Source organism: Lithobates pipiens, unplaced genomic scaffold (genome assembly GCF_037356315.1).
Source record: "Lithobates pipiens isolate NorthernLeopardFrog02 unplaced genomic scaffold, aLitPip1_a1.2 Scaffold_8, whole genome shotgun sequence".
NCBI classification, from domain to species: Eukaryota; Metazoa; Chordata; class Amphibia; order Anura; family Ranidae; genus Lithobates; species Lithobates pipiens.
The window spans coordinates 687,768,771-687,774,770 of NW_027507903.1; the positions used below are offsets into that span (position 1 = coordinate 687,768,771).

Below are 6,000 nucleotides of genomic sequence, written 5' to 3' on the forward strand. Positions count from 1 at the left end.
GGAATGGACTTAAAGGGGAACCCCAACGCCGAAAAAAATCGGCGCGGGGGTCCCCCCAAAGTCCACAACAGACCCTTGTCCGAGCACGCTACCCGGCCGGCCAGGAAAGGGGGGCAAGCGAGCGCCCCCCCCCCCCCTCCTGAGCCGTACCAGGCCGCGTGCCCTCAACATGGGGGGTGCCTTGGGGAAGGGGGGGGCCGCGCGGCCCCCCCACCCCAAAGCACCTTGTCCCCATGTTGATGAGGACAAGGGCCTCTTCCCGACAACCCTGGCCGTTGGTTGTCGGGGTCTGCGGGCGGGGGGCTTATCGGAATCCGGGAGCCCCCTTTAATAGGGGGGCCCCCGGATACCGGCCCCCCACCCTATGTGAATGAGTATGGGGTACAATGTACCCCTACCCATTCACCTGTAAAATAAAAGTACCAAAAAAAAAAAAACAACACACGAGATAAAATATTTTATTGCACAGCTCCGGGAGTCTTCCGTCTTCGGGGGTCTTCTCGCCGGACTCCTCCGCTATCTTCTTGTAGCTCTTTTGCTAGCGGAGGAGTCCGGCTTTCTTCCTCGCCGCCGGCCTCTTCTCCCGACTTCGGGGGTCTTATCCCCCTCTTCGGTTCTTCTGCCGGGCCACCGCGCCTTCTTATAGCTCTTTTGCAGGCGGTGGCCCGGTCTTCTGTCGTCGCCGTCGCCGCCGCCTTCCATTCTTCTTCTTCTTCTTCTTCCTCTTCTTCTTCTCCAGGAGATGTTGCCTCGACGATCTCTCCGGCCACAATGCCAGGGCCGCGCTGGGCGGCCACTTATATAGGGACAATGGGGCGGTGTCACATGGCTTTATGTCACATGGGTTGGTCACATGGTGACCCCGCCCCCTTACGATGTCATAGTCCCCATGTGACATCAACCCATGTGACCAACCCATGTGACAAAGCCATGTGACACCGTCCCATTGTCCCTATATAAGTGGCAGCGGAGCACGGCCCTGGCATTGTGGGCGGAGAGATCGTCGAGGCAACATCTCCTGGAGAAGAAGAAGAGAAAGAAGATGAAGAAGAACGGAAGGCGGCGGCGACGGCGGCGACAGAAGACCGGGCCACCGCCTGCAAAAGAGCTATAAGAAGGCGCGGTGGCCAGGCAGAAGAACCGAAGAGGGGGACAAGACCCCCAAAGTCGGGAGAAGAGGCCGGCGGCGAGGAAGAAAGCCCGACTCCTCCGCTAGCAAAAGAGCTACAAGAAGATAGCGGAGGAGTCCGGCGAGAAGACCCCCAAATTATTAAAGGGGGCTCCTGGATTCCGATAAGCCCCCCGCCCGCAGACCCCGACAACCAACGGCCAGGGTTGTCGGGAAGAAGCCCTTGTCCTCATCAACATGGGGACAAGGTGCTTTGGGGTGGGGGGCCCCCCCTTCCCCAAGGCACCCCCCATGTTGAGGGCACGCGGCCTGGTACGGCTCAGGAGGGGGGGGCGCTCGCTCGCTCCCCTTTCCTGGCCGGCCGGGTAGCGTGCTCGGACAAGGGTCTGTTGTGGACTTTGGGGGAACCCCCACGCCGATTTTTTTCGGCGTTGGGGCTCCCCTTTAAGTTTATACCAGGCGGCGGGGCCAGCGACGTCTCCGTCGCGGGCCCCGCCTACCTGAATACCTGCTCGAAACGAGCGGACTTTTCTCCGGGCGGGAAAAGTCCGCTCATTTCAAAAGTAGGGTGGACTGACACACACACGGGCGGATTGTCCGCCGAAATGCGAGTCCAGCGGACAGTCTTTCCAACATTCCGAAAGACTTAGTCCGCCAGACTATCCGCTGAAAAAGTCTGCTCAAGCCCACACACGAGCGGACTGTCCACTGAAATGTGTTTCAGCGGACTAAGTTGGACAGACAGTCCACCCGTGTGTACGCGGCCTAAATATACCTCAGTTTAGGCCGATACGTATTCTTCTACATATTTTTGGTAACAAAAAAATCACAATAAGCGATTATTGATTGGTTTGCGCAAAAGTTAGCGTCTACAAAATAGGGCAGTGTTTCTCAACTCCAGTCCTCAAGGCGCCCCAACAGGTCATGTTTTCAGGATTTCCCTCAGATAAAAGGGCTGTGGTAATTACTAAGGCAGTGAAACCCTGAAATAGGGGATAGTTTTATGGCATTTTTATTAATATTTTTTTTTACTAGTAATGGCGGCAATCTGCGATATTTATTGTGACTGCGACATTATGGCGGACACATCGGACACTTTTGACACATTTTTGGGACCATTGTCATTTATACATTGATTGGTGCTATAAAATTGTATTGATTACTGTTACAATTACACTGGCAGTGAAGGGGTTAACCATTAGGGGCTAGGGAGGGGTTAAGTGTGTCCGGGGGAGTGATTCTAACTGTTAGGGGGGATGGGCTATGAACGACACTGCACAGATCATAGCTCCCGATCACAGGGAACAGCGATCAGTGACACGGTCACTAGGCAGAGTGGGGGGGAAGCTTGTTTACATCGGCATCTCCCCATTCTTCAGCTCCGTGAGATGATCGCAGGTATCCCCGTGGCACTTACATGACCACACAGCGTCAAATTCAAAGGGATGTACCTGTACACTCATTTGCCCAGCCGCACCATTCTGCCGATGTGAATTTACATGCGTTGGTCGGCAAGGGGTTAAATGTTTAAAAAAAAGAAGGAAATAATGTGGTTCAATCATCCTGACACCATAACAACCATGGTGCCGGGATGATTGGAGCACCAACACCAGGTGTTTGGAGTATCTTTATCTGCTGATTGATAAACTTTCTGGAATACATATTTCTATTGTGGTGTAGGAGATACAAGAAATTCTTACCTCTGTGACACGCTCAGACGGATCTCGCAATGTTTCACTTCCTTATACAGTCTCTTGTATATACTCTCCCATCCCCCATATCAGGAAATCCTGTGTTTCCTGAGCTCTCCGAGAGGGATGTGTACAAAGCGGAGGAATAACCTCGCCCTCTCATCTCCTATCACGACTTGTTTACAACAATCAGATCCAACCAAATGTTTTTTTGTTTTTTTTAATGCAGTACAAATCCATATACAAAAAAAAGTTTGTGTATTTCAATAAACCTCATTCATACCATTGTGTTGTCTTTATGTGCGTTTATAAAAAGTACAGCTTGCTGCATTTTGTGTGATTCCATCAAAACAATCAAATCCACAAACAATTGAATAGCCTTAATGTCTCATCCCATCAATTTTGATAGGATTTGATCAAACTGAGTCAATCGGTCAGGGTGGAATATTATAATTTCCAATTAGTCAGCAGCACTGAGAAACACTATATTACCAAAAGTATTAGGACACCTGCCTTTATACACATATAAACATTAACCACTTGACCACCGGGCACTTAAACATCCTTAATAACCAGACCAATTTTCAGCTTTCGGTGCTCTAACATTTTGAATGACAATTACTCAGTCATGCAACACTGGACCTATATGACATTTTTGTCCTTTTTTTTTACACAAATAGAGCTTTCTTTTGGTGGTATTTAATCACCGCTGGGTTTTTTATTTTTTGTGCTATAAAAGAAAAAATACAGAAAATTCTGTAAAAAAATGAATTTTATTTTGTTTATGTTATCAAATATAGCAGATTAGTAATTTTTCTTCATAAATTTTGGCCAAAATTTATACTACTACATATCTTTGGTAAAAATAAGTAAAAATTGGTGGATATTATTTGGTCTCTGTGAAAGTTATAGAGTCCACAAGCTATGGTGCCAATATCTGAAAATTGATCACACCTGAAGGACTGACAGCCTATTTCAATTCTTGAGACCCTAACATGCCAGAAAAGTACAAATACCCCCCAAATTACCCCTTTTTGGAAAGAAGACATTCCAAGGTATTTAGTAAGAGGCATGATGAGTTTTTTGAAGTTGTAATTTTTTCCCACAATTCTTTGCAACATCAAGATTTTTTTCCTTTTTTTTCACAAAATTGTCATATTATCAGTTTATTTCTCACACACAGCATATGCAGACCACAAATTACACCCCAAAACACATTCTGCTATTACTCCCGAGTACGGCGATACCACATGTGTGAGACTTTTACACAGTGTGGCCACATACAGAGGCCCAACATGCAGGGAGCGCCATCAGGCATTCTGGAGCACCCAGGACAATTCTGACATTTCTCTCCTACATGTAAAAATCATCATTTATTTGCTAGAAAATTGCATAGAACCCCAAAACATTATATATTCTTTTTTAGCAAAGACCCTGGAGAGTACAATGGTGGTCGTTGCAACTTTTTATCTCGCACAGTATTTGTGCAGCAATTTTTCAAACGTTTTTTTGGGCGTAAAAAAAACAAAACAGTAAAGTTAACCCAATGTTTTTGCATAATGTGAAAGATGAAGTTACGCTGAGTAAATCGATACCTAACATGTCACTCTTCAAAATTGCACATGCTCGTGGAATGGCGTCAAATGTCGCTACTTAAAAATCCCCATAGGCGACGCTTTACATTTTTTTTTTACTGGTTACATGTTTTGAGTTACAGAGGAGGTCTAGTGCCAGAATTATTGCTCTCACTCCAACGTTCGCAGCAATACCTCACATGTGTAGTTTGAACACCGTTTTTATATGTGGGCGGGACTTACATATGCGTTTGCTTCTGCATGCGAGCACATGGGGACAGGGGCGCTTTAAATGTATTTTTATATTGTTCATTTTACTTTATTTTATTTAGAAAAAAATTTTTCCCCAAAAATATATTTTTTTGTATCACTTTTATTCCTATTACAAGGAATGTAAACATCACTTGTAATAGGAATATAGCATGACAGGTCCTCTTTACAGTGAGATATGGGGTCAATAAGACCCCATATCTCACCTCTAGGCTGGACAGCCTGAAACAAAAAAAAAGAAAAACAAAAAAAAAAAAAGATTCTGGCTTTGATCGTATTGGCTAGTCGGTAGAAGCACCGGAGGGCGGCTGGAGGGGGGCGTCCCCTCTCACCTCCTGTAAGAATGATCAAGCAGTGGAACAGCCGCTATGATTGTTCTTATGGTGTAGGGAATCGCCGGCTGAAAAAGCTGATATCTGAATGATGCCTGTAGCCACACCCATCATTCAGATATCCCCGCACAAAGTCAAGGACATCATATGACGGCTGGCTGGGTATTGCAGGGTATTACAGAGTATGGCTGGGTATTGCAGGGTATCTCTGAGTATGGCTGGGTATTGCAGGGCAACTCCGAGTATGGCTGGGTATTGCAGGGTATCTCCGAGTATGGCTGGGTATTGCAGGGTATCTCCGAGTATGGCTGGGTATGGCAATTTATGGCAGAGTATTGGCAGGGTATTGCAGAGTATTGGCAGGGTACTGAAGAGTATTGGTGGGTTATTGCAGAGTATTGGCGGGCAGAGTATTGGCGGGTATTGCAGAGTATTGGCAGGTAGTGCAGAGTATTGGCGGGTATCCTATGGATGATTGATATTCAAGGTTTTACTTGGTCCCATTGAGCTCATATGTACATGAGGATATCCATTGGTGAAGATGCTAAGAAATTTGGTGCATGGCACAGAGACCCGAGGCCGGGTATTAAGCCACAGGCACATCTGGTCTCCCGTAATAGGGGATCATTCACAGCTGGTAAGCGGCAGTGCCTGCAGAGGTGGAGACACTATCCTATCTATTTCCTCACTTCTTATGGAGTGTTTTGCTTGTGTGTCACCGTAGCTGAACACACTGATGTACTATTCACACTTCTATGGACTATTGATTGATTGATTTGAGGAGAAGGCCTGGCTCAGAGTCTCCACTCTAATTCATCCCAAAGGTGTTCTATCGGGTTGAAGTTAGGACTCTGTGCAGGCCAGTCAGGTTCATCTACTCAAAACTTGTTCATCCACGTCTTTATGGACCTTGCATTGTGCAATGGTCAAAATAATTTGGTGGAGGGGGATTATGATGTGCACTGGGGGCTGGTGTTTTTTTGGGGGGCAAACGACCACCCCCT

General features: G+C 46.8%; 1 protein-coding gene across 3 annotated transcripts in view; it reads right to left on the minus strand.

The window, feature by feature from the left end:
- Positions 1–2,917, minus strand: part of LOC143963515 (NACHT, LRR and PYD domains-containing protein 3-like) — a 182,835-nt gene extending 179,918 nt beyond the window's left edge. The window contains exon 1 of one of the 3 annotated variants that reach the window (XM_077473171.1): positions 2,830–2,917. The gene's annotated coding sequence lies outside the window, so the exon portion shown is untranslated. The remainder of the gene's footprint in view (positions 1–2,829) is intronic. The other 2 variants (XM_077473167.1, XM_077473170.1) reach the window with 2 other exon arrangements.
- Positions 2,918–6,000: the final 3,083 nt, after the last annotated feature.